Here is a 25,428-nt window from a genome sequence, read left to right on the forward strand (position 1 = left end):
CCTCCTAATTGGTCTTCCTGCTCACTCACTGGCTGATCCTATTACAGTCTATTCTCCACCAGCAGCTAGTGAGCCTTTTCAAATGTAAGTCAGATAATGTCACTCCTTGGCATTTCCTTTCCCCCTTCCCTGCTTTATATTTCTCCATAGCACTTATCACCATCTGACATCATTATACTTTACGTATTTACTTTGTCTATTGTCTCTTTCTACTAGAACGAGGACAAGGATTTGGGGCTATTTTATCCCCACTCCCTAGAAGAGTGCCTGGTGCATAGAGAGGACAATAAATATTTGTAGACCAAAGATCATCTGGTTTGAGCCCCTGCACTTTATAGGTGAGGAAACTGTAGCCCAGAGATATAACTGTACTAATTATATGGCAAGGCCTTCTTGATATGCCTCTACCGGTGTTCTGATGACTGGTCTCCATTTTCAGCAACATTGTTAGTTGTTATTATGGATGTTGGCTGTCTAGCCAGTCTGAATGGTAGTTTGTAGTCAAGCTCAAATGCACCTCCATGAAATCACTAGAGAACAATTCAAGGCAATGGAAGCTTAAGTAATCCATGATCGCGTGGTAGAAAGGGAGCAAGCAACAACTGAGGGAATTCAAGATGAGGGAGAGTCTCTGGGGTGTATTGAGAGAAGTGTGACATTGAGATCCCTGAAGGAGAAAGTGAGTATTTCAGGTGTGGGAGCCACAAGAGTGAGGAGACAAAGTTACTAACCCTTAATGTACGTCATTGTCTGCCCCTCATTTCACTGGAGTGGAATGGCAAGAGTGGACGACTTTGGGTTTGATCTGGGGGGCTGAGTTCTACTCAGCCATGTTCTCTGGCTGGGTGACTTGGGCAAGTTACTTAACCTCTCTGAATCTTGATTTCCTCATATACAAGATGAGGAACATGATACCTACCACAATGAGTTGTGAGGATTCCATGAAATAACATGAAAAAGTGCTTAGTAGAGAGACACAAGCAATAAGTGATTCTTCGATCAGATCATAGGAATACGAAGCAGTAAGCGCCTAGGCCAATCAGGATACAGTTGTGAATGGCACAGAGGGTTGGACTGAGAAATGGTAAAATGCAGTGGCCAGATAACGGAGGACACTACATGCCAAGCTGAAGTTTTGGCACTATGAAGTTGCTAAAGGATCTTGACCAGGGGACACACAGAACACTCAGTGCCTATGGTGGAAGAGAACCCGAAGGCCATACAACCAATGGGAAGGAACAGCCTACCCTGCCCCAGCACCTCCTCAGGTCCCTGCACATCTCCCCATCACTGCTCTTTCCTTGTCCCTTTGCAGTGACCTGTTTCAGGTCCCTGTATCTCCTGGAAGGTCCTTGAGGGCAGGAACCAGGACACAGTCATCCCATCAGAGCTTAGCACAGGCCTGGCACATAGTGGGGTTCCATGTGTGTTTGTTCTACTCTTAATAGCCTAGTAATAACCTAGAGTGACTGCTGTGGCAATAATTCAAGTGGGTGATGATGAAACCCTGAGTGGGGTAGTAGCAGTGAGAATGGCGGGGCCAAATCTTACAAAACCTGGAGGGAGAGGTTTGCAACTCTAGCAATAATTATTTTTATGTAGAAAATCAAGAAGACGTGCAACCCAGGCTAAGAGGGAAGATATGGCTCTGGGTCCTTGGGTAATTTTTAATCATTTTGTGGGCAAATGTGGTGTACATGTCAGGGATGGGGGCAGATAGTACATGAAGTAAGAGATGTGAATGCATGCTGAGCATTTCAGAGCTTTGAACCCAAGCTCTGCCACCCAACAGGTGGTTGAGTCTGGATATGTCATTTGGTCTCTCTCTGAGGCTCAGTTTTATCTAGAAACTGGGCATGATAATGCCTGCTCTACCTCTCAGGGTTGTTTGGAAAGATCAAATAGATTGTGGATATTCAAATGATTTGGAAATTGTCTAGTGTTTTAAAAATGTAAAGCAGAGTTACTAATATGGTTGTGATTGTTTTCCCCATCCTATTCAATTCAATTTTTTATTTAAAATTATGAGGGGAATGGCTTTGAAGGCTCAAGCGAGGTCACTTCACACTTATATAGGTTTTTTTTCTTCCTCTATTAAAAGGAGAAATGAAGATCTCAGGTGACTAGGTTTTCCAGCTTTAGGTAGAAATGAAGGATGAGTAGTCGGTCTGCAGCTCCCGGGCAGCTGGGAGCAGCATGAAACCAGGAAGTCTGAGCCAGTTGCTCTTCAGTCCTCCAACCCCCAGGTGAAACTTCTGCCTCCTCAGAGATCTCCCCACTGCTGTTTTTGGGAGTCAACAACCACAAAGTGCCCCACTCCTCACCCAGAGATTAAAACTGAAGGTTGCCCATCTGAATATTAAATTGTAAATGACCGCAAAATGGGGGTGAGAGCAGAGATGAGAAAGATATTCTTTTAAAGAGACTCGGTGGCTGCAGAAGACTCCGTCGTACTAGACTGAAGGCATTTGAGCATCGTGGGGGCTGGGGTCAGGGGGCTTGTTAAAACTGCAAGCCCTCCCCGGGTGATTCCGATGCAGAACGCCAATTAAAATTGTAAGGCATCCCTTAAAGAAAGGGTCAAAGGCAAGGAAAAGGTGGACTTACAAAGGTCAAGTTGACAGTGCAGCTCCCAGCACTACTGAGGCATGGGGGGGGGGGGGTCTTGGCTCACGGACGTGGAATATTTAGGTCCCATGGGCAAGGTCATCCCTACTGTAGAGATGGTTGTGAGTCTCACTAACCAGCCTGATGGCCCTAAGCTTTCAAGTCCATTCCTTGCAATAAACCTGTTCTCCAAATACTACTCCAGTCACCACTTGGCTTCTGCTTATAAGACATAATGTGCGAACCAAGTTGGCACAAAGATTCAGGTCCACCTGACAGAAATGTTTCTCTGTGTAATCTAAATAATCCGCACTCTTATTTTATATACTCATCAAACAAAATCAGATGAGGACCCACTTTTGGACGATGATAAATTAACCAGGGTGATAATTAGACGGCCCTCTCCTGAGATAGCCCCACCAGCCAGCAGGCCTTTTCCAGCTAACCATCCCTCCCCTATCTTTGAATTCCTAGCTATCTCACATAATTTGACTCAGTTGTTCTTCTAGCATCACATTTCTCAATTTTGTGCTACCAGCTGGTAAGTTCTCTGAGGACAGCCAAGGTCTGTAACTAAAAACATACTTGCTGAAAGGATCAATCACCTGCCTTGAACTTAAACCCAGAAAGGAAAGGAAGTTCCTGCAATAAAAAGAAACCATGGGCCGGCCAGGTGGCTCAGGCGGTTAGAGCTCCATGCTCCTAACTCCGAAGGCTGCCGGTTCGATTCCCACATGGCCCAGTGGGCTCTCAACCACAAGGTTGCCAGTTCAACTCCTCAAGTCCCGCAAGGGATGGTGGGCTCCGCCCCCTGCAACTAAGATTGAACACGGAAACTTGAGCTGAGCTGCCGCTGAGTTCCCGGATGGCTTTGTTGGTTGGAGCACATCCTCTCAACCACAAGGTTGCCGGTTCGACTCCCGCAAGGGATGATGGGCTGCACCCCCTGCAACTAGAAACAGCAACTGGACCTGGAGCTGAGCTGCGCCCTCCACAACTGAGATTGAAAGGACAAAAACTTGACTTGGAAAAAAGGCCTGGAAGTACACACTGTTCCCCAATAAAGTCCTGTTCCCCTTCCCCAATAAAATCTTTAAAAAAAAACAAAAAGAAAGAAACCATGATTTCTTGTCTTGGAATATTTCACTGAGGTTTTGGTACTGAAAAAATAGGAAGCAAATTATATGTGGGTCAATAAGTGAATGGTGAAGCGAATTACAGTATATATATCTGAAAAATACTAATAATATACAGAGGGTTCCGAAAGAATGTATACACATTTTAAGAAAGGAAAAAACCATTAAAATTGTAATACTCAATGTGTACTGGTAGCAAAAGATGAATACAAGTCACATCTGAATTCTCCAATTACAAGAGGTGCTCAAAGTGGTTACCATCAGCGTCCAGACATTTCTGATTATGGCGAACTACTGCTTGAGCAACGTTGACCGAAGTGTCCACTTGTATCACTGCGCATGCCGTTTCAATTTCTTCCTGAAGTACCGCCAGTGCAGCTGGTTTTCTATGGTACACCACATCCTTTAAGGTCCCTCATAGGTAGAAGTCAAGGGGTGTTAAGTCAGGAGAACATTCTTGAATTTCAAATACACTTCAAAATGGTCTTGAGCTCCTCAAATAACAACTGTGCCTCCGCCATTTTCTTTGACTATCCTGCCTATCACATGGTGACGCTAGTATTCATTTGATTAACGCCATCATTTGCGTGAATGCTGTACTACACATTGCTACCGTAATTCAATTCAACTTCGAAAAGTCATACATAGATAACATCTCTTAAAATGTGTATACATTTTTTGGCATCCTAGGTATATTCTGTGACAGTTGGGGTCCCAGCAGAAAATAGATGGCACAATCAAAATTGGGAAATTTGAAGAGAGTTTGATAAAGGGGCCATTTACAAAGGTGTGGACAGAGTTTAGAAACAGCATCAGAGCAGAGGAAAATTGTTCCCACCTCCAGTCAAGGCCTGAAGACGTAAGTGGGGCCCTGCTGGGACATGGACGAGAACACCTGGAGAGGGCCCCCAGACAGGAGCTATGAACTTTGATGGAGGGACTCAGCTGGTCTTCGGTGATCTGGAAGGGAGGGAGGAAAGGAAGACATATCCCTCAAACCCAACCAAAAGCCAGAGGAGGGCAAAGCGGCACACAACAGCCTCCTAGAGCACAGAGTAGGTGAAGGCAGTTGGTGAGAGAATCTGCAGGGGCAAACAGAAGATAGCCAGCACTATGAATTTACTGGGGCGGGGTGGGGAGGGGGATCTGGGCACAAAATTGTAGGTGCACTACAGAGATGTTAAAATATATATCCATTTGAAAAAAAAAGATCGATGGGAAATCCCCCCAAAAGGCAGTTACTATTGCATGAAGATGCTGGGGAGTGTTGGGGATTTGGGTGAGATGCAGAGCTGTTGACTTTCAATTATTGATAATGTGGCTATGTTGTTTTTCTAATAAAACATAATCAATGAAGCAAGTGGAGAAAAAGTGGTGGGGGAGGGGAGAGCAGCCTAAGTCTTCTCTCCCCTTACTCCAAGGGAGCCGCTTGAGGGCCTTGTGGTATCCTTCCAATCGCTTCATTGGACAAAAGGGAGAAATGACTTGTTCAAAGTCATAAAGCAGGTTAGTGGCAAGAGGAGGAAATCTGGAGTACTCCGTCCTCACACCTGCAGGTTTCCAAACTGCCCTTAACTCTCCATCCATCTCCACACCACCCCTGCCTCCCTTTCCCCCCACCACTTCACCCCCTTCCTTCCCTGTTTTTCTTCTGCTGCCAATCCTAGAATTACCCCATCTGAAGCCTCTAAACAGCCTCACACCCTTAATCTCACAGTCTGAATGATAAATCCTGCAGGAAGGCTCATTCCATTCAAACCCTTCACACTCTCCTTTGAGTAGCTGGGTGGTCTCTTCCGCTGAAACAGGGGCTGCTTGCCCTTCCTTCCACTTAGCATTCCCCCAGGAGTCGAGGACTTCCTGGGAGCCAGCCATTCGCCTCCCAAACAATATCCAGATACGACACGGCCCTCCCAACCGCCTTTCAGGGCCAGACCATAAAATAAAGCCGCGTGGGCCTTGCACCCCTGGACGGAATCCTTTGTCTGGATTGGAAACAGCCTGAAAAGATGAAAGGGCCTTCCACTCTGACCTCTTCACCTCTTGTTATCTTGTGCCCACTCCCCTTAGCCTCTCTGAAGCAGACAGCAGCATTTTCCCATGGTCACTGGGGCTAACGACGTCTTAACAGCTAGCGGAGAAAGGAATGTGAGGAATGCACCTGCCTATGGGGTGATTATTTTCATCAAGGACAGGCTGAAATGTATAATGAGGTCAAAAACAAACGCCATCTCTTTCTCAAAGGACTCTAAAGAGAGGCTATTAGATATAGTTCATTAGTTGGGGGGGGGGCGGGGGTAGAGAGCTACTTTTTAGACTGCAGCTTGAAGAGAGATGCAGGCATTTTGCCAAGTTTAGATTTTCCTCCAAGTCAGCAGGGGGCTACGTTTAGACTCAGATTCAAGCTTTTATACATCTGAGTTTCATTCAGGTACAGGCAACAAGTGACATCCTGGACTCAAAGAAAAGATTTGCAAGAGAACCTGTTATAACTATACAAGTGGGGTCCACCATAAAAAACCTAATATCCAAAAATCAAACTTGGAAACTGATAAACCAGAGTTTGTATATAAAAATATATTTATCACGTGTTAGTGTCTTTATAAAATGTCCCCTTTGGTATCCCTACCCCTCATCCCCAGGTTTTACCCTAACTTGCAAACTGGAATCTCTACTTCTAAACCCTTTCCCTCAACGCCTCCTGCATCCAACACAGGTTCATCTTAAACTCAATGTACCCCTGCCCTATTCAAAAACCTCACTGATCACCAAGGTGGAAGGTGAAAAGGTGTGTGCTACCATAGTGCCCGGGCATAACAAACACTCCTTTCCCTTCCCTTTTCTTTATATCTCCGTAAAATGAAGTCCAAACTCTCTAAATGGCATTTGAAGCTCTGCAAAATCTGAACCTAATTAACTTCCAATCCGTAACATCACCCATTGCACACACACCCCACACGTATATTTAAAAGACCACTTTCCAATAATAACGTCAACTTGGCTAACCTGGTCCCAAGGCAAATGCTTCTGGCAGTAGCAGTGACACAATAAGCTCTGCTGAGTATGTTTTGGTTCTTCTTTGGGTTTAATTTTCTCATGGAAAAAAACCCCAACAAACAGAACTTCAGGCTTGGTTCAGTTTATGCAGAATCACTTGCTGGAACACTATGGGGGGATGAGAAGGCCAAAGCCAAAGGCTGACCTCCCAGCGTGCCCCATCGGACAGGAAGGGGCTTGGACGTACACACACATGAGAAAAAGCACACCCCTCAAAACACAAAAACAATAACAAGCATCCACAAAACAAAGGGAAAAGAACAAACTGGGAATATAGAGTGCAGTGATTAAGAGCGTAAGTGCTTCCTAACCTTGGCTAGTATCCTAACTTCTCTCTAAGTTTCAGTTTCCTCACCAGTAAAATAGCGTTAATAATACCTACCTCTTCTGGTTGTTGTATATTTAAAAAGATGTGAGTAAAGCACTAAGCAGACTGCCTGGCACTAGTAAGTTCTATCAATGTTAGCTTTGATGAGGATGGTGATCTAGACTGATACCTGCAAAAGTTGTTGTTTGCATAAAAAGACAAACTGGCTCTCTGTGGAACACGCTAGACTCCAAGTTCCCGGATTAAGCTGTGCTCACTCTGGGTCTGGAATGTGCTTTCCTCTCCTCTTATCTCAGGACTCCGCTCCGAAAGGACGCCATCCCAGTGAGGCCTTCCCAAACCAGCCCCTAACCCCCAGCCCAGCAGAACGAATTCCTCATTCCATTAAGGAACCATGGTTCTAGGATAGCATGTTCGTGCCCTATAATAATGGCTTGCATATGTTGGTCTCCAGAGTTAGAATATTAACTTCTTGAGTATTCATTTTAGAATTCCCAGCACCCAACACAGTCCCAGATCTAACACGCCCATGCACATGCTCAGTAAGTGTTTGGGGAAAGGATGAACAAGGAATGAACAAAGGAAAGGCTGGTTGTGGGGACAGAGCCCCAGAAAGCAGTTTCCAGGCTCTCGGCCTCACATAGACAGGTGCTGGCTCAAGTAGTAAATGGCCATCAACTGTGATTGCATGGCCATCAGCTGTGGCTAGTTGGTCGTCAGCTGTAACCAGTGAGCCATTGGCCACTAATATAACTGCTGTGGCTAGGCTAGCAAAAAATGGGGGCTAGCAAGAAGATGGTGGCTGAGCTGGGAAGCAGAGATTGCAGTTAGGATGGCTGGTTGCGGACAGTGTGGATCCAGCCTCCAGTGAGAGTATGGTGCTGCCAGCGAGAATATACTAGTATGACTCCCCTATCTATGGCTCCGTGGGTGTTCCTTTTTGGCCTCACCATATCCTGCGTTCTCTTGTGGGGAGCGGGAGCAGAGACCCCGCCTGGCTCCCCGTACGACAAATGGCGCAGCGAGCAGGGTCTCCCGCACGACACTGGTCCCTGAGGGTACCTGCATGGTTTTACACCAAATCCCACCCATCTAACCTCTCAACCCTCAGACTTTTGCCCACACTTGTTTGAGAAGAGTCACAACTCCCGGTGGGTTCCTGGAATCTAACAGGGTGTTATTGCATTTTCAGCTGCTGCCTCCACCCCACCTTGTGTGACCTGCTGACCAGCTGGAGATGCCACAAGGAACATGACTCAGGGTGGCCGGAAGACAGTTTAGTATCAGAACTACAGGACTGCTGTTCTAGGAAATGTCTGCAAATGGATCTGTGTAACGTAGTTTATCAATACTAACAACTTAGTGGGTTTACATTCTTTTTAGCTCCTAGGAAGCTCAGAGGAACAAAATGATAACTGATTGCTTTGAATTTTTGTCCAGTAGTCATGAGACACCAATGATCCTGATTCTTCTCCCTACGCTGAGCCTCAATCCTCAGTATTCATTATGACAGAAGGGTGTCAAAGTCTGTGGTGATGGAATAGGACAAAGATATTGGGTCTTTACAGGATATTGGGTGCTCAGTCACATGAGCACCTGTGACACCCAAGTGAACTGACGGGCCACAGGGAGAGCTTCAGGGCCTCCAGAGAGGTAATGCATGGGATAACAAGAGAGGTAGTGTAGGAAATGAAGCCTGGTCTCCCATCAGATTTGAGTCACTTTAGAGATTCACCACTTACTAGCTACAGGAATATGCGAGTATGTAAACATCTGCATTATGGGGAGGATAACCTAAATCAGAGGATGCAAGTAGGAGAATTAGATGGGACAATGACACCTACTGTGAACCAAAAAAGAGGGTTCTATGGAAAGTAACCTCACAGGGTGATCTGATCATAAATTCCTAACAGGGCAGGTCACACCCCAGGCATATAGCTTTTGTAGTAAAAGGTTAGTCTTTGCCTGAAGCAAGCCCTGTCCATTGTTCTCGTGCATCTAGGTTAACTCACCTTTGAAATACCAGAAGTAATGCCCCTTGAAGGAGGTATTAACCCTCAAGAGAGCACATAATCTTGTTAACTATTCTGTAATCCAATCCCCACCTTACTTTCTCCCACCTCCAACCCATAATCTTCCTTATGTTGCCTCCTTAATTTCAAAGGCATAAAAGAAGCTGCAAAAAAAATGCTCAGGAGCATTTGAGATCTTGCTCCCTGGCACATGTCAGTTTGGCTCAAATAAACTCTTAAATAAAAATTTTCTACAGGCTTGGATGTTTCTCACATTGACAGTATGTAGTACCCTGCACATAGTCAGTGATTCCTCAATAAAGGTAGTAGAAAGCTACAGATATATGAGTAAGATGGAGTAATACTGGCCCAGGAAATAAGCAGAAACTAAGGAATGTGTACAAGGTCTGACAATTAAGTTCGTGAACTTGTTGCAACGCTGTTGCTGACCTTTTTTGACATCAGAGGGTTTATTCATTATGAAGTTGTGCCAACTGGACAAATGGTTAACCAAGTTTACTACTTGGAAGTACTGAAAAGGCTGCATGAAAAAGTTAGATGACCTGAACTTTTCGCCAACAATTCATGGCTCTTGCATCACGACAATGCACCAGTTCACACGGCACTGTCTGTGAGGGAGTTTTTAGCCGGTAAGCAAATAACTGTATTGGAACACCCTCCCTACTCACCTGATCTGGTCCCCAGTGACTTCTGTCTTTACCCAAAGATAAAATATTGAAAGGAAGACGTTTTGATGACTTTCAGGACATCAAGGGTAATATGACGACAGCTCTTATGGCCATTCCAGAAAAAGAGTTCCAAAATTGCTTTCAAGGGTGGACTAGACACTGGCATCAGTGCATAGCTTCCCAAGGGGAGTACTTCGAAGGTGACCGTAGTGATATTCAGCAGTGAGGTATGCAGCACTTTTTTCTAGGATGAGTTCACAAACTTAATTGTTGACCTCATGTGTCTCTGGGTTGGGAAGGAAGGGAAAAGAGGAATATGGGTAGCTGCTCAGACATAAATGTTGGTTTCCAAAGGCAAGGGGAGGGGCAGGGACTGAAGTGAAGAGATGGGTAGCAAAAGTAATGAAATCATCTGTCTCGAAATCTGAGAGTCATCTGTTCATCTAACGCCCAGCCCTCATAGCCGTGTTCCTGCCTTGCCCAGGGCCCTGCCCCACTAGATCGACTAGGATCCCCCAGGGAACTTAGGAGAGTCACTTAATTACGATCTGATATTTTAAGATCTGGAGAAAAATCTTGGACATCATTAAATCCCACCATGTTATTTCATCAGTGAAGAAACTGAGGCCCCAGAGAGAAACTTGCCCAATGTTATCATTCTAGTCCTGCCTCTAATGTGCTGTGAGACCTTGGGCAAGTCACTTCTCTCTGAGCCTGCAGTTTCCTCCTCTATAAAATAAGGGGCTTGCAGTATTTAAAGATCTATGTTCCCTTCAACTCTGACCTTGGCCGTATTAAAGTAATGGTTTCTTCCACCACTCTGAAGTTTAGACATTAGATTCCTCAACTATCTATTTCTCTCTCTCTCTCTCTCTCTCTCATCTCACACAAAAGTTAAGAAAAAGGGCAGAGGCATAGCTCAGTTGGTTAGAGCGTGAGCTCTGGGCAATGGGGCTGCTGGTTCGATTCCCACATGGGCCAGCGAGCTGCACCCTCCGCAACTAAGACTGAAAGGACAACAACTTGACTTGGAAAAAGCCCTGGAAGTACACACTGTTCCCCAATAAAGTCCTGAAAAAAAAATTAAGAAAAAATATGTTTGGGTAACTCTCAAACTCACTTAATTTAAAGCGAGTGCGAGTCTTCACCAGGGATAAGGGCAAGAGAGGGTGGTCATGCAGAACTGCCAGGGGAGACGCGGCTCCTGGGCGCCTGCCCGGCGTGCCCAGTCTGTGATCCCCTCACGTCACTGCAGGGCTCCTCAGAGCTGGCAGCCCTGCGGGGATAAGTAAGGCCAGCGATCGCACCTTACATGGCCATCCCCGAGGCCTCCCGGAATCCCTGGGATTACGCAGACTTCTGGAAGACTTGGAGCAAGTGCACGTCACCTGCTGCCGCCACAAGTGTGCCTGGGCTTCTGCAGCCTCCGTCTTGTGACTGAGGAATTTGTAAATGGAAGCTCTGAACTCACACAGAAGAAAATGTCTCCCTGATGTCACACAGTTGCTGCCAATTCATCAGCTCAAGCTAAAGGTCAGAGAGGGGGAAGCCACTGCTGTAGGGTCCTGCGGCTGCTCCCTCAGTTGGGGCTTCCCTTCCAGCAGGCTGCGCGCCAGCCGCCCGGGCCAGCCGTGGAAGCCAAGCCCGGGGCTGTTTGCATTTCCAGGGCACGCACAGAGGCAGTCCTAACCCCACTTAGCTGCTTCTGCCCTTCCCTTTGCACATTAACCAATTAATCCTTCCAGACCTCTCCTGCCACCACCACTCTCTTCCACAGTCAGGGAGTACCTTGGAACCTTGATACAATGCTGTCCTGAGGGTCCTTCCCTGGGGTCACTTCAGGGACAAAACCAAATTGCATAGGGTTTCTTTTGGTATTTTAATAACTAAATGCACTGGTCAGAGAGCAGGCTACAAGTGTACTGCTTAGGGGGACAGCCTGCTTCCACTGCTTTCTAGTAGTGTGATATTTGTGCGTTATTTAACCTCTCTGAGCCTGCCTCCTGACCTGGAAGGTGAGGATAATAAGAATACTCACCTCACAGTGGTTTCCTGAGGATTCAGTGGGAAGCACTGGTACAGAGCGTGGCACGTCGTAAGTGCTCAATAAATGTCAGCTTGGAACCAACACTCACAGCTATAACCGGACAAGTTACTCAATTCCTGAGTCTTAATTTCCTCATCTGTCCAATGGGGGTAGTAGGCATATGTAACTGACAGGGTTGCTGGGAGGACTCAGTGAGAATGAATGTAGATCAATTAACACATCACCTAGCACTGAAAAAATAAATGGTAGCTGCCGGGACTATCACCTTCATCAATCAAACTGTGATCTGGAGGGAAGTTCCTATATATTCCTTATAAAACACCTTCTCAAAGCCTGACAGAGCCCTTGGCCCCTACAACTCATAATACACAGTTAAAGATGAGAATAGAAAACATGTCTATGGTCAAACATGGACACAGGAAAAAAAAATTGAATTAGTTTTAGAGTTTTTCCCTCTTTGGGGGATTGTTTTCAATCCTGGCCTAAGTTTCCAGGGAGAAGGAGATAAGAGAAGATGTTACATGGGTAAGAGAGCAAGGATTAACTGCCGTGACAGCAAGGAGACAGTAAATGGAAAATGAAGTGACGTCAAGGACGAGGAGGAGGCTGAAATAACTGAGTAATGAGAGAGCAGTGGATTTCTCTAGAATTCAAAGAGCCCCAGACTAGTTCTCTACTTCAGATGCAAAGAACAGACCTGGAACTACGACAACAACGGCCACCACCTGGTCAGAGTGGCTCCCTGCCCCCACCCGTGGGGTGCTGCTGGGGGGTCTCCCTCTTGGACACCCGCGAAGCCCCCACTCACGGACTTCTGCAGTCAGTGGCTGACTGAAGGCTGCTCCTCACCCACCCTGCTGTCTGCCCTGCCTCTCCTTCCCCTCTGGTGCCCTCCATCGTAAACTTCTGGGCACAGGGAGGTTCTAGATGAAGCTCTGATAAGGGTAAAGGTGAGGCTTCTCTTCTGGGTCCCTCTCATTCCCTGCTCTCCCCCAAACAGATGAGCCCTGGCAGGAAACACCTCATTCACTAGGTGTGCTCCTCCTCTGCCTCTCCTGACCAGTCTTTCTCTTTCCCTTAAGACAAAGGTGTATAAGGATCCCAGTTGTCTCTTTCTGGGTGGCATTACTATTTTAATGACAAGATTAGAGATTTGACACAAATATATTCTGTAAACATTTCCTGAGCCTACCTAATTGCCAGGCACTACCCTTGGCCCTTCCACTTGCTCCTGAGGGCTGAGGCATCAGTTTCCCAGATGCTTCGATAGGAAATCTTGGACAATCACAGTGCGTGACTTTCCACACCCTCTTGCCTTTCAAATCCAGGCAATAGCCAAGTGTTGTGAGATGTTTCTTCTGCCTTCCATACATGCTTCTCCCTTTCTGTTGCCACTGGCACCTCACCTCTGCCCTCTCGTCTGTCACTTGTCCCTTATTCACAAAAGCCCCTGCCTCCTGCCTTACCTATCCTGTGCAACCACCTCATCTTCTTAAAAGCCCCCTTCATCACATCACCCCCCCCACAGCTTCAAACCTTTCAAAGGGTTCCCCCCATATTTCATTCAAGGTCCTGCATAGCCCTGCCCTAACTCTCTGGAGAAGGCTATATTCACAGAGCCTGCTTTACCCATGAAAGGGATTTCGAGGATGGAAGGAAGAGGGGGTTCCAGGGTACCCATCTGACCAGAAGTCTTTGCATACAGAAGGCCCTGGTGTAATGTGGCTGGGACAAAAATGTGAATCATAGTCAATGAGGGCAGCCAAATTCCTATCTGGGAAATCAGGGCAGTCTGAAGGGTGAGGCCAAGCTGTAAACAGAATGAGTAATGAAGTCAGAAGCTGGTGGGGACCAGATCATGTCTAGATGCAGTTCAAGGAAACGGAAATGGTACAGGACTGAGGTTGTGAATTGAATTATAAGAAGGTATTAGAGACCTGCTATGCTGCTCTAATAGGAATGGGAGTGGAAGGAGCAGCCCGTGAAATCTCCCTTTCTTCTGGCTTTGCTCTTTTGTTTTTCATGTCCATGTAATGCCCTGTCTTCCCTGCTGCCCATGGTTTCCCACCCTTCACATGGCCCCAGCACTGCTGAATGACTTGTCCCAGGTTGCAAGGTGGTGTCCCCAACTCCCACCTAATAGAGGACATGCTAGCGAGGCGAACTCAAGTCATGTTCATAGGTTGGCAAATGACGTCACAGCTCCATGTCTCAGATTCCTCATCTGTAAAGTGAGGACAATAATTACACTATTTCATAACAGGGTTATATAATAATAACACTACTATGAGGATTAGCCAAGCAAATATTTGTAAAATGCTTAGAACAGTGCTTGGCACTTAGTAAATGCTGCATAAGTGTTAGTTAAATAAAAATAAGGTGCCCAGCTGGTATACAGGGCCAGTACTCCACGTCAGTTCTAATTTTAACATTCAAGTCCTTAGATTCTCCACCACTAAGGTCAGGAGCAGGTTATGACGGCCTAAGCTGACTATAGGACTTTCAAAAATTAATTTTCATTTCAACTAAGAATAGAAAAACATGCTGTTGGCTTATTTTACTTGGGCACACAGGAAATATCATTTGGGTTACTACCTTTACCTGCTCTTAGGAAACCACTAAGAAGTCCAGAAGGACCAGTTTAAATAATAGTACCCCTCCCAAATTTATTAGACCTTGCCAAAAAAAAAAAGAAGTCACACTTAGAAAATATGGGTGTTAAGAAGGAACAGCATGGGTTAGGGAAGCTCGGTTGAGTCTGGCAAGGTTCAAGGCTACAGCTTTCATCGGAAAGGTAGCCGAGAGCAGATAATGCAAAAAGGAGGACATATAATAATATTTATTTTTTGCAAACTGTTGGGGGAAGGGTATTTGGAAAGGAGAGGGAGAATATGAGTGTATGGTTTGTAAAATGATAAAAAAATGGACAGCGTATTATAGCTCAATAGCAATTCAAAGGCGATAGTGCAAGTCTGTTTGCTCTAGCAATCTATCAAACAGAAATCTTTATTAACTGAACCTCTCACGCGACTACAATATGGTACTAATAGATGTTTGAAAGTGATGGCCCTGATAGACTGTAAAATCTTAAACAGCTTTCTAAAACAGGGAGAAAAAAAACAAAAAAAAAAGATTAAGTGAAGCTTGGTATGGTTTGTGACTAGCGTATTTGTATTCTAATTTTTTGAAAAGCAATATTTTTGTCATCTGTAGTATGTGGTGATTTATATGCTATCTAATAACTTTCTATCCATCATAATATTAGAACAATACATTGCCTGATTAAGGTTGGTATCAAGGTTTAATAAATACACTTTTTCTCTAAACATGCTTTTCCACCCCCTATGCTTTAAGGCCTGTCTCTCTGCGAGAGCAGGATTTTGTTTTTGGTCCCGATTTGACCCATCTTCCACTGTTTTTATGCTTCCCTAAAAAAGAGGGCGTCCCTAGCCTTAGGAATCACTTACCCTGCCTCACACAAGTTCCATTCACACTTCTGCTTCACACTTGGGGTGGCGGTTCTGAGGTGGGTGTTCTCTTTTCCATAACAGACAACAAGGAAGGCTACCTGTCTGGGTAGAATTTTAAAAATAAACACATCTCTTGGGAGGAAAGGTCCTCCCAAGAGCAGGGCCAGCGACAATTGTGCGGTGTGGAGCACGTGGCTTAATCAGAACAGAAACGGAGCCTGCCAGGACCGCCCCGGGGACGCCGGAGACACAAAGCAGAATTTGGATTGTGCCCGCAGGGTCCGGGATCCCTCATCCACATAGGAGGTCCACCCGCCTTTTCTAATTACCTTCCCATTCCTTTCCCTCCCCTTCTCAGCCCGCAGTTCAGGGCTCTGCATACCACAGGGGTCAGACAGAAAATAAAATCCATACATGGACTCCATCTTCGGGTCACAGAATTTGGTTAACAACTCAGACTGAAGATGGCCCCACTCCCACCTCCCTTCCCCACCACGAAATGTCTGCTTGTAAACACCAGTCACTTAGTAACACCCTCCATCGGTCCCCTTTGGGCTATTATTCATCACGGACTAACCTTAAACCAACTTTATCTTCACAGGCCTCCCCCCAGAAGAGAGGAAATTCCACAGCTCTGACGTGATGTGAAACGTGATCTGCACGCCCCAACACTCTTTCTTTCTCACTCTCCCCAGCCAGTTCCCAAACTGGGTTTCCCTGGCCCCCCTCAGAGGCCTTCTCCCATCCCTCTCCACACTGCCCCCCTCCTTCATTCCCTCTCCATTTTACACACTGTAACCTGATAGGCTGGAAATGCAGCTTCTTTCATCTTCCATTTCCCACATCCTGAAAATCTGAAGAGAAGGAGCCCACCCAGATAAAGGAATTCCAAGTATGTGTACCCCCCACCCCCTTTAGCTTCATTCACAAAGCAGATTACTAATGACCCGAGGCTCCAGGGAGGCCCTACTCCCCTCCTACCCTCTCACCCCTGCCTCCAAAGGGTTTTTACTCATTCCCGTCCTTACTCCTCACTGGCACAAAAGCCTAAGTCCACACGCCCAGAACCAAAAATTAACTTTTCCTTGGACTCTGATCCTAAGAAATGCTTTCAAACTTCACTCTGATTGGGACTGGAAAGTCTAGAAGATTCGGTTTACCATTCTTCCGTGCCCTCGTTAGCATTTCTAGATAAGAGGGCTCAGGGAAAATGTGTTGTTGGATGAGAGGGAAGAGAGATAAATGTAACATGTGATGTTTCAAAGAGACCCGCTCATGGCTTTGGGAAAGAGCATAGGCCATTCTAACCCAGAAACATTTCTCTCCAACAGAAATTGTTTTAAGACCAGAGGAAAAGACGCTTATTTGAGGGTATAGGTAGAGAAGGGGGGCGGGAGGTGCCTATACGACTGTGTGTTTGTGGAGAGAGGTTCTGGTAACATTTTTGTTAATTTGAGTCGAAATATCCTATTGCAGTTCTTCAGTACCTGGAAATTAACAACTACAAAATGTGCTTCTGGTCGGTTCTTGAGTCACCCTGTCCTGAGTTCTGTCACTGACAGGGAAACTGAGGGCAAGGACAGCTTCTCTGACCCCAACGCCCAAGCATCCCCTTCCATTAAGGGTGATAAACTATCTTATCCATCCTTCAGGAGAGTGTGAAAGCTGCTTTGAATCTGTACCAGCTCTGAGATAACCAGTTCCCTGAGTGCACTAGTCACTGCGTGAAACAGGATTTCTTGTATGAAGAAGTGCTCCCCAGCCTGATACTGAGGAGTATATTTAATAGATTACTAATCCATATTGTTCTTGCAAACCAGGATACTTAGCTAACTTGTTTAACGCACTAGCATTGGACCAAAACTATGCTCAACTCTGGGCATATGTTAGTGCACTGGGTCATACTACCGTGTTTCCCCGAAAATAAGACCCAGCCGGACAATCAGCTTTAATGCATCTTTTAGAGCAAAAATTAATATAAGACCCCATCTTATAGTAAAATAAGACCAGGTCTTATGTAATGTAAGACCCAGTATAATATAATATAATATAATTAATATAATATAATATAATATAATATAATATAATATAATACTATATAAATAATGTAATACTGGCTATAATATAATATAATATAATATAATATAATATAATATAATATAATACTGGGTCTTATATTAATTTTTGCTCCAAAAGACGCATTAGAGCTGATTGTCCAGCTAGGTCTTATTTTCGGGCAAACACGGTATTGCCCAAGAAGTCTCATGGAATTCCAAGAAGAATTCAAGAGACTTGACCTGGAAGATGCAGTAGTGGTGATAAGAAATAAGACTGTGGGAAAACGGCCACATGGCAGCTCCCAGGTCATCCCAATGGTGCTGAGAAGTCTACTGCAGCTCAGCTCCAGGACTGGCCGCCATCTGCGGTCCTCATGGGAGTGAGTGCAGCCTGCTCTCGGTTGCCACCTAGTAATGGGCTCCTCCATAAGCTCCTCATCCTTAGACAAAAGCCCCACAAAGTGTTGGTTTTATGACTGCAACTTGGGACAGATATTCTCTCTGGGCCTCAGTTTCCTTACCTATAAAATACTAACTAACCCTTGTTAATCCAAGTGTGATCCTGAGACTGGCGGCAAGGCTTCACTTGGGAGCTAGCTAGAAACGCAGCATTTCAGGTCCCACACCCCAACCTCCTGTGTAGGAACAGGATCCCCAGACGATTCTTGTGCACATTCCAATTGGAGATGCTCTGGCCTAGACTCGGGATCTCTAGTCCTCTTTTGAGTTCTGAAATTGGCTGATCTCATTAAGTGGTTTCCAAGGAAATTTTTCTTCTCTGATAAATGGTTTTCCTTCTTTCTTCCGCCTCCAGTCTTGGCACATTCTCTCTCCCCTGCAAAGGAACTCAAGTTTCAATAGACCTCGGATTTGCATGAGGAACTTGTTTAAAATACTGAACTCAGGATGGCCTGTTGGCTCAGGTGGTTGGAGCACGGTGCTCCTAAAGCCGAGGTTGCGGGTTCGATTCCCACATGGACCAGTGAGCTGCATCCTCTACAGCTAAGATTGTGAACAACAGCTCTCCCTGGGGCTGGGCTGCCGTGAGCAGCCGGAGGTCGGCGTGAGTGGCTGGCAGCCCGCATGAGCTGCTGTGGGCGGTGGACCAACGACTGGTGACCGACTGCCTCAGCCTGGGGGAGCGCAAGGCTCATAATATGAGCATGGGCCAGGGAGCTGTGTCCTACACAACTAGACTGAGAAACAACGCTTGAACTGGAGTGGGGGGAGGGGTGTCATACAGTGACTCAGTTCCTGCTCCCTGCACAAGAACGCAGGATATGCCCAAAAAGGAATACCAGAGGAGCCATGGATAGGGGGTTCATAGCACTATATTCTTGATGGAGGCTGGTCGAGACACAAAAGCAAACATCAGCCAGTACCCCAACAAGGGGTCTTCTTGCTGGCGGCTGGGCGAGACACGGGAAGTAGGATCCACATGATCTGCAATCTGCCATCCGTGCTTGCTAACCCCACTTGTTAGCCGCAATCCGCAGTCTGCTTCTCTGCCAACCAACCAACCCCACTCGCTAGCTGCAATCTACTTGCTAACTGCATTTACTAGCCGCAATCCGCCATCTGCTTTTCTGCCAACCCCCTTGCCACCACAGCCATGGCAGTTATATTAGTGGCTAATGGCTAACCGGTAACAGCTGATGGCCACCCAGCCACAGCGGATGGTCATCTAATAACTAAGCCAGCACCTTTCTACGTGAGGCCAAGAGCATGGAAACTGCTCTCTGGGACTCTGTCCCCAAGTGGGGGATGCTGGAGAAGCGGGGTGTGGGGGGAGAAAAAAAATACTGAACCCAATCAAGAAACGCACTGAGTTGGACTGGAGTGGGGCCTGAGAATCTGCATTTCAGCCAGCTCTCTCCCATGGTTCTACAGATCATGGTCCCCAGATCACATTTGTGTTTCCTTTAACTTTGTATTATAGAAAATTTCAAACATATACAAAATAGTAATAATGAGCAATTATGTTTCAATACCCACCTTCAACAATTATCAACTCAAGGCCAATTTTATTTCACTTAGATTATATTTTTAAAAAAATCCTTCACATCTAGCTCTTCCGCATAGGAGAACATAGTGAGAAGGCATCTGCATATCTGCAAGCCTGGGAGACAAACAACTGACCACGCAGTACCCTGATCTCGGACTTCCAGACTCCAGAACGGTGAGAAATGAATGTCTGCTGTTTAGCTCCCATCCCACCCACCCACCCCCAAAAAACAAACAAAAAACCTTCACATCTAGACCCTCCCATTCTTGGTTCCCGTTCCCTTCGTCTGTTGCTAGTCTGTTAAGGTTCAGCTTGTTCTCCTTGAGGGCGTGTCCTATTGTCTTGGAATCCCCAGTAGCAACGCTGTGCCTGGCACACAGAGGCACTCAGTAAATGAGTACAATAGTACATTTTAAAGAATTTTAAAGGAAAACATAAATTATCATCTACCTGGATGGCTTAAACTGGAGGTAAACAAGATTATCTGATCTCTCATTTTTAAAATTCTTTGCCTGTGATTCCTTTTTCAGTTAAAGAGATCAAGGCATCAAAAAACATCTTACCAAGTGAAAGAATTGGGAAAAAATTTCCAGAAGTCCTAGTTTACATTCCTTTCCTTCTGGTCTTAACATTTTATAAAAGATTTTGAGTCTGTGAATATGTGGTAAGAGAAGGTAGGAAAATACCTCTGGGGAATGAGGATATTGTCTCACGGCCTTTGTTTTAGTCTTTAACCGAGTAATAAATCTCTTAAAGCTCCTGTGGTATTCGGAATATCCTGTACCCGGCAAGGTCTTCCCACAGTTGTGAAAAGAATTCAAGTTTACTAAGTGGGCAGAGCGCTGATATCCCAAAGGCACAGTCCAGCCCTTTTCACCTACTTGCTAATTACAAAGGCGAAATCTGAGAATTTGGATGAGTATGCTAAATAATAGGAGGGAAAGGGAGGGAAGGCAGGACCAAACTGAGAAAAGAACTCTGCAGTTCCAAAACTCAGAACAACAATCAAGGGAGAAAGCAGTAATTAGGCCTGATTATCATGCAAGGCAGCCCCAGTGAAATTGGAATGTAGCCGGAGAGACGAAAGGCTGGATGGAGAGTTTGCTGCGCTGGAGACAGGCTTTGATGTCTGCAGGGAAGGTTGTGTTTCATTCAGCCATCCAGCCAACCAAAAAAATGTTGCAAGAGCAATATGAAACCTTCTAAAATGCAGCATAAGGCAAGCTGAAATGAGAGCAAGTGGCTGGGTCCGAGGTCTCCTCGTGAGTGTGTGTTTGTGTACTTATATGCTGCTTTTCTCAGATTTACTGCTCCAGCCTCTAGGATCTGTCAGAAGACAGGAAACGAGAGAAGGAGAGCACGCTCGACTATGAACTCACCATCCGTGGCTTAGCAGATTCTTATGACAAGGGAGAACATATCTCAGCTCGGGGCAGCTTTTTTACCTGCTGTGGGGAGAAAGCAAAGGAAATGGAGGTAAATGACTGTGTGTGCCCTGGGAGGCCTGGAACTATGATAACAGATGCAGATGAAGTCATGTGAGGCTGCCAGCGACCAAAGCTTTTATACCTACTGACACAGGAAGAAGAAAATGAGCCAAGAAAGTAGGCTAATCTCTCAGAGAAACATAAAATAGGTAGCAAGTAACCTTTTTACACCTTTCACTCTTTAATTGCTTCAGGCCCAGCGCTGTGAAGCACAAGGAATTCCTTGTGTATCCTCATCTTACCTCTCAGTCTCTTAGGGGTATTGCCTGTTCTAATATATTGTTTTTGTATCTAAGTTAATTGCTCAGCAAGGTACATTCCCAAAGGTTCATTTCCATGCAAGTGACTTGGTATTGGGACACGATCAACTTTTTACTAAACCACTGACAGCAGAACAATAGGTTTGTAGTAAAATGTCATGTTATTGTTTCATTTATTCACAGGGTGCTCACCATGGAAAGCAGGGTGTGCAGTCTTGATTTTGCATTAAGAAAGTCCATGAAAATACAAAAATCTTACGTGGGAGACTAAACGCAATTTCTGTTTCTTAGGGATGACCAAAAGAAGACCCACTCACCACTCTGCAATACCATCCAGACGCATAGTTCATTTCTTTTCAAAAAAGATGATGTACGTTGTTGATCACATTATCTTGAAGGAAATAAAAGAACATTTATTACATATCCAACACATCACTTCTTGGGTTTATTTTAGCCTTTTCCTCTGAGTTTGCAATGGACCATCCACAGAATCAGCTATTTTTGCTGTGATTTCTTCTGTAGTGCAGTTTACCCTTAAGATGTGTATAAAATAATAATGACATATTTACCATAAAGCGAAGAGCCCATAGAATAACTACACATACAAACCTATTATATCTATCACTACTGATACTGCTACTACAAGAAATTACGTGAGTGAAGAATGATGCTTTGATGTAATAGGCTGTTTTTCCCCCCAGTGTCACTTGGTTTAGGAGAAACTCTACTTGATCCCTTCTATAAAATTCCCTGAAATTACTCTTGTAGTGTGAAGCATGAATTTAGGATACATTGCACAAGATTGAAAATACCCTTTCAGTTATCTTATATAATATTTGAAAATGAATTGTGTTTTGTTTTCACTCAGCTCTAAAAGAAAGAGGCAAGAAAGAGGAAAAAAGTCTTAACAGCTGCGTATTTTTTTTTTTTTTTAAATAACAAGAAAGTAGCATTCCCCAGAATTTCCAGTAAAACCCGTAAGATTTAGGCAGTTCATCCCTAAAGTATGTGTGGGATGCTGGGAGCTCCTTGGCTTTTCCAGGCAACCCTAACCCCCTCAACCCCCCCCAAAAAAAACTCCCCACAAAAAAACAAAAGCAGATGGGCTGCATCTGAACGAATCAAACTCCCTAGGGGCCAGAGCTCTCTGCTCTAAATGCTAATAGAGTGAGTAATCAGAAACCTACATTTGGTAAATTATTTATCTTATCTCTGGAACTCAGCAAAGCATCGGAGACAGCAACTTCTGTAGAAAGATGTTGGTCAAGAACTCCAGCTGGAATTTGTACTTTTACTAGAAAAGGGAAAAGTTCAGAGACCAGAGATTCATGAAGCAATAATTTTTTTTAAATGACCAAAGGCAAAGCCAAGGAAAACTGACTTCACAGTTCTGTGGAACAGATCTGGTTCATGTTTTTTCTGATGGGCCTTACGTTCCATCCGTATTAGGGTAATGGCAAAGCAAACCCATAGATAATAAGGATCCCTGAAGAGCTGGGAATAGGTTCCAGCACTCCCCATCTCCACTGTTCCCTTGCAAAGGACAGCCAGCCAGAGTAACCGGAAACAGTGGTTCTGAAACCTGAGCTTCTTGCATCAAAATCACCTGGAGGGCTTTTGCTGGGCCTCACCCTCACAATTTCTGACTATGTAGGCTTGTAGGGGCGGGGCCTGATCATTTGTACCTCAGCGTTTTGAACAAGCTCTCAGGTGCTGCTGTTGGTGGCTCACGGACCACACTGTGATAACCACTGGCCTTGAGAGTGGAGTCTTTCTACAATTTGGTTCGATTTCTGTAGACTCTAAGCTCCCTCCCTCAGGATGAAGAATGGAGATTTGGAGGTTTAATGGCTATGATTTGGATTTTGACAGTAAAATTAGCCCTAGAAATTAATCTTAACATTTTCACCAATTTTACAAAAAATACGAACTTGATAAATCAAGTCCATACGTGTTTAACGTTATACTTAGAACACATACATGTGTTTTATGTCTCCATAGTTCCACTTTTGAGTTCAATAGAATTAAGCAAATAGAAACGTAAAGGTTTCATTTGAATAAGTGAATAAGTGTTTGGACAAGTCACATTCACGTTTATAAACACATCACATTTTTTGTTTTGCCTGTATACAACTTCATTAGTTCACGCATACTGTGGACTCCACTTTGATGAATTGAATTGTGAAATAAGGAACCCAAATGATTCCTTTCCCTTTGCTATTGTGGGAGCTAAAATAATAAAATGCTTTTCTTCCTGCCTACTAAGTTCTTCTAGCTGGGCTAATAATCAAACGAACAGGGACAGATTAACAGGAGAAAATCAAATTGTAATACATGTGTACGGGGAATTCACATAAGCATGAACATTCCAAAGACAGTGAAGTAAAATTGGGTATATATGTAACTTTGGACAAAGGAGAAAAGGTGTAGAGTGGGGTCTTAGATTCTCAATGTGAAAATGGGTTATTTGCAGGTAATTGAGGAAGAGCAGAAAACAGGTGGCAGGTAAATTTTTGCTAGGCAACCCAGAAAACAAAGGGGGGAAGTCAGGGTTTAGTCAACAGGCTCCTGCTTGGAGTCTTCCTGTCTAGTGCTAAGGTGATTCTATTAATGTTCCCTTCATGAAGCGGGTTTTTCCTCCTGAATCTCTTAGGAAGCGAAGGGAAAAGGTCATTGGTCCTTTCTGAGTCTTTTGTTTCTTAATAATCAGCTTAAAATCAATATCCCAAAAGGCAGCTTTAGGGTGGCTTTTTGGTCCCTTCCATTTCTTTTCTTCAAACAACAAGTGTATTTAGAGCACATATTGTATATATGGATAATGCACAAAAATATACTGGGGGTTTACCCAAAATATGTACAAGTGGACACTTTGGTCAACGTTGCTCAAGCAGTAGTTCCCCATAATCAGAAGTCTGGATGCTGATGGCAACCACTTTGAGCACCTCTTGTAATTGCAGAAGTCAAATGTGACTTGTGTTCATCTTTTGTTATAAGTATATATTGAATATTACAATTTTAATAGTTTTTTCTTTTTTCAAATGCGTATAGATTTTTTTCTCTTGGCACCCTCTGTATAAGACAGGGCGTTGACTCTAAGAGGAGATGAGACCAAATAATATAAACCACATGAGTTGGAGAAATTCCCCAGCAAGTGGTGGCCATGGATTGCTTTTACAGAAGGTGGTACTTGAGTTGGGTCTGTTCAAAAATCCTTCTATGGCTTCTTGTCACCCTTCAGATAAAATTCATACTTGTCAGAATGACACACACAGCTCTTTGTGATCATTTATGTTTACCTGTTCAATTGGATTTCTCCCCACTCCTTTTTTACCACAAGGCCATACTCAGCAACAAGGTTAAAGTCTGTGATTATGTGAATTTCACATGTAATACAATTGACCATTAATCCTCTACCGAGCACCGGCTCCCTTTCTCAAATGGGGGCAAACGGAAGATCTCTTTGGAGGGGGTCTTGTGCGGGGCAACTGAGAAGGACTGCCTCGTGATTATTTGAACTTCACTTCCGTGAGGTGAGCAGTCAGTTGTGTACATGATGAGTTTCATTGTCCTTAATTTGAGTGCTTTTTGTGACAGCATGAAACAACTGAAAAATAACAATTTTTCTTTAACGTCACAAAAATGCGACCTTTTCCTCTATTTTGTGCTTATAAGATTTTTGGACCCTACTTACTACCATAAGATAGGTTTTTCTGTCCATGCGAATTCTTGCCTCTGGGTGTTTACACATGCTGTTCCTTCTTGCTGAAATTTGAATTTCCCCGTCCTATCCTTTGGTTGATTCCTGTCTTTCTATTTGTGTTTCAAGACCCACATCAGGTGCTACCTCATCTCTGAGGCCTTCCTGGACCCTGGAGATCAGATTCAGAGGGTGTCATAGCTTGCTTTGCATAGTTTGTCCTAACTATAATCACTGTAGAGTAAGTGTTTAACTGTGTGAGAGGTGCTCATTAAATGTTTATGAAGAAAGGAGAGAAAATGGAAAGGAAACAAAAGCAAAGAGAGATGGGAAAATGTAAGTTTCACTCTGGGGACGGCAAGTTCTATCTTGCCCTTACGCTGTCCTCACTCATAAGGAAAGAAAGACATGCAATTATCAGCAGAAGACCTCTAAATAACTGGGTCTTAGTTTCCTTATCTGTAAAATTGGGAATAATGACAGTACCTGCCTCATAGTGTGGTGGGGGAGTGTTATATAAGGCACTGAGCATTCTTTTTGGCACACAGAAAAGGGCTTAATAAATGTTAGCCATTA

At 44.6% G+C, this 25,428-nt stretch overlaps 2 long non-coding RNA genes across 4 annotated transcripts; one reads left to right on the forward strand and one right to left on the reverse strand.

The window, feature by feature from the left end:
- Positions 1–9,868: 9,868 nt before the first annotated feature.
- Positions 9,869–21,577, forward strand: LOC141571861 (uncharacterized). Of its 3 annotated transcripts, none has more exons than XR_012496912.1 (5): positions 9,869–10,056; positions 15,948–16,238; positions 19,486–19,582; positions 20,711–20,884; positions 21,339–21,577. It is a non-coding gene; the product is annotated as an uncharacterized LOC141571861 (long non-coding RNA). The 3 variants fall into 3 exon arrangements; XR_012496914.1 differs by having other exon boundaries at positions 21,447–21,577; XR_012496913.1 differs by lacking the exon at positions 9,869–10,056 and adding an exon at positions 11,091–11,362.
- LOC141571862 (uncharacterized) lies at positions 13,452–16,028 on the reverse strand. The gene is made up of 3 exons (XR_012496915.1): positions 15,924–16,028; positions 15,344–15,448; positions 13,452–14,100 (listed from the first exon to the last, which is right to left on the reverse strand). It is a non-coding gene; the product is annotated as an uncharacterized LOC141571862 (long non-coding RNA).
- Positions 21,578–25,428: the final 3,851 nt, after the last annotated feature.

Source organism: Rhinolophus sinicus, linkage group LG05, assembly GCF_036562045.2.
Source record: "Rhinolophus sinicus isolate RSC01 linkage group LG05, ASM3656204v1, whole genome shotgun sequence".
Lineage (NCBI taxonomy): Eukaryota > Metazoa > Chordata > Mammalia > Chiroptera > Rhinolophidae > Rhinolophus > Rhinolophus sinicus.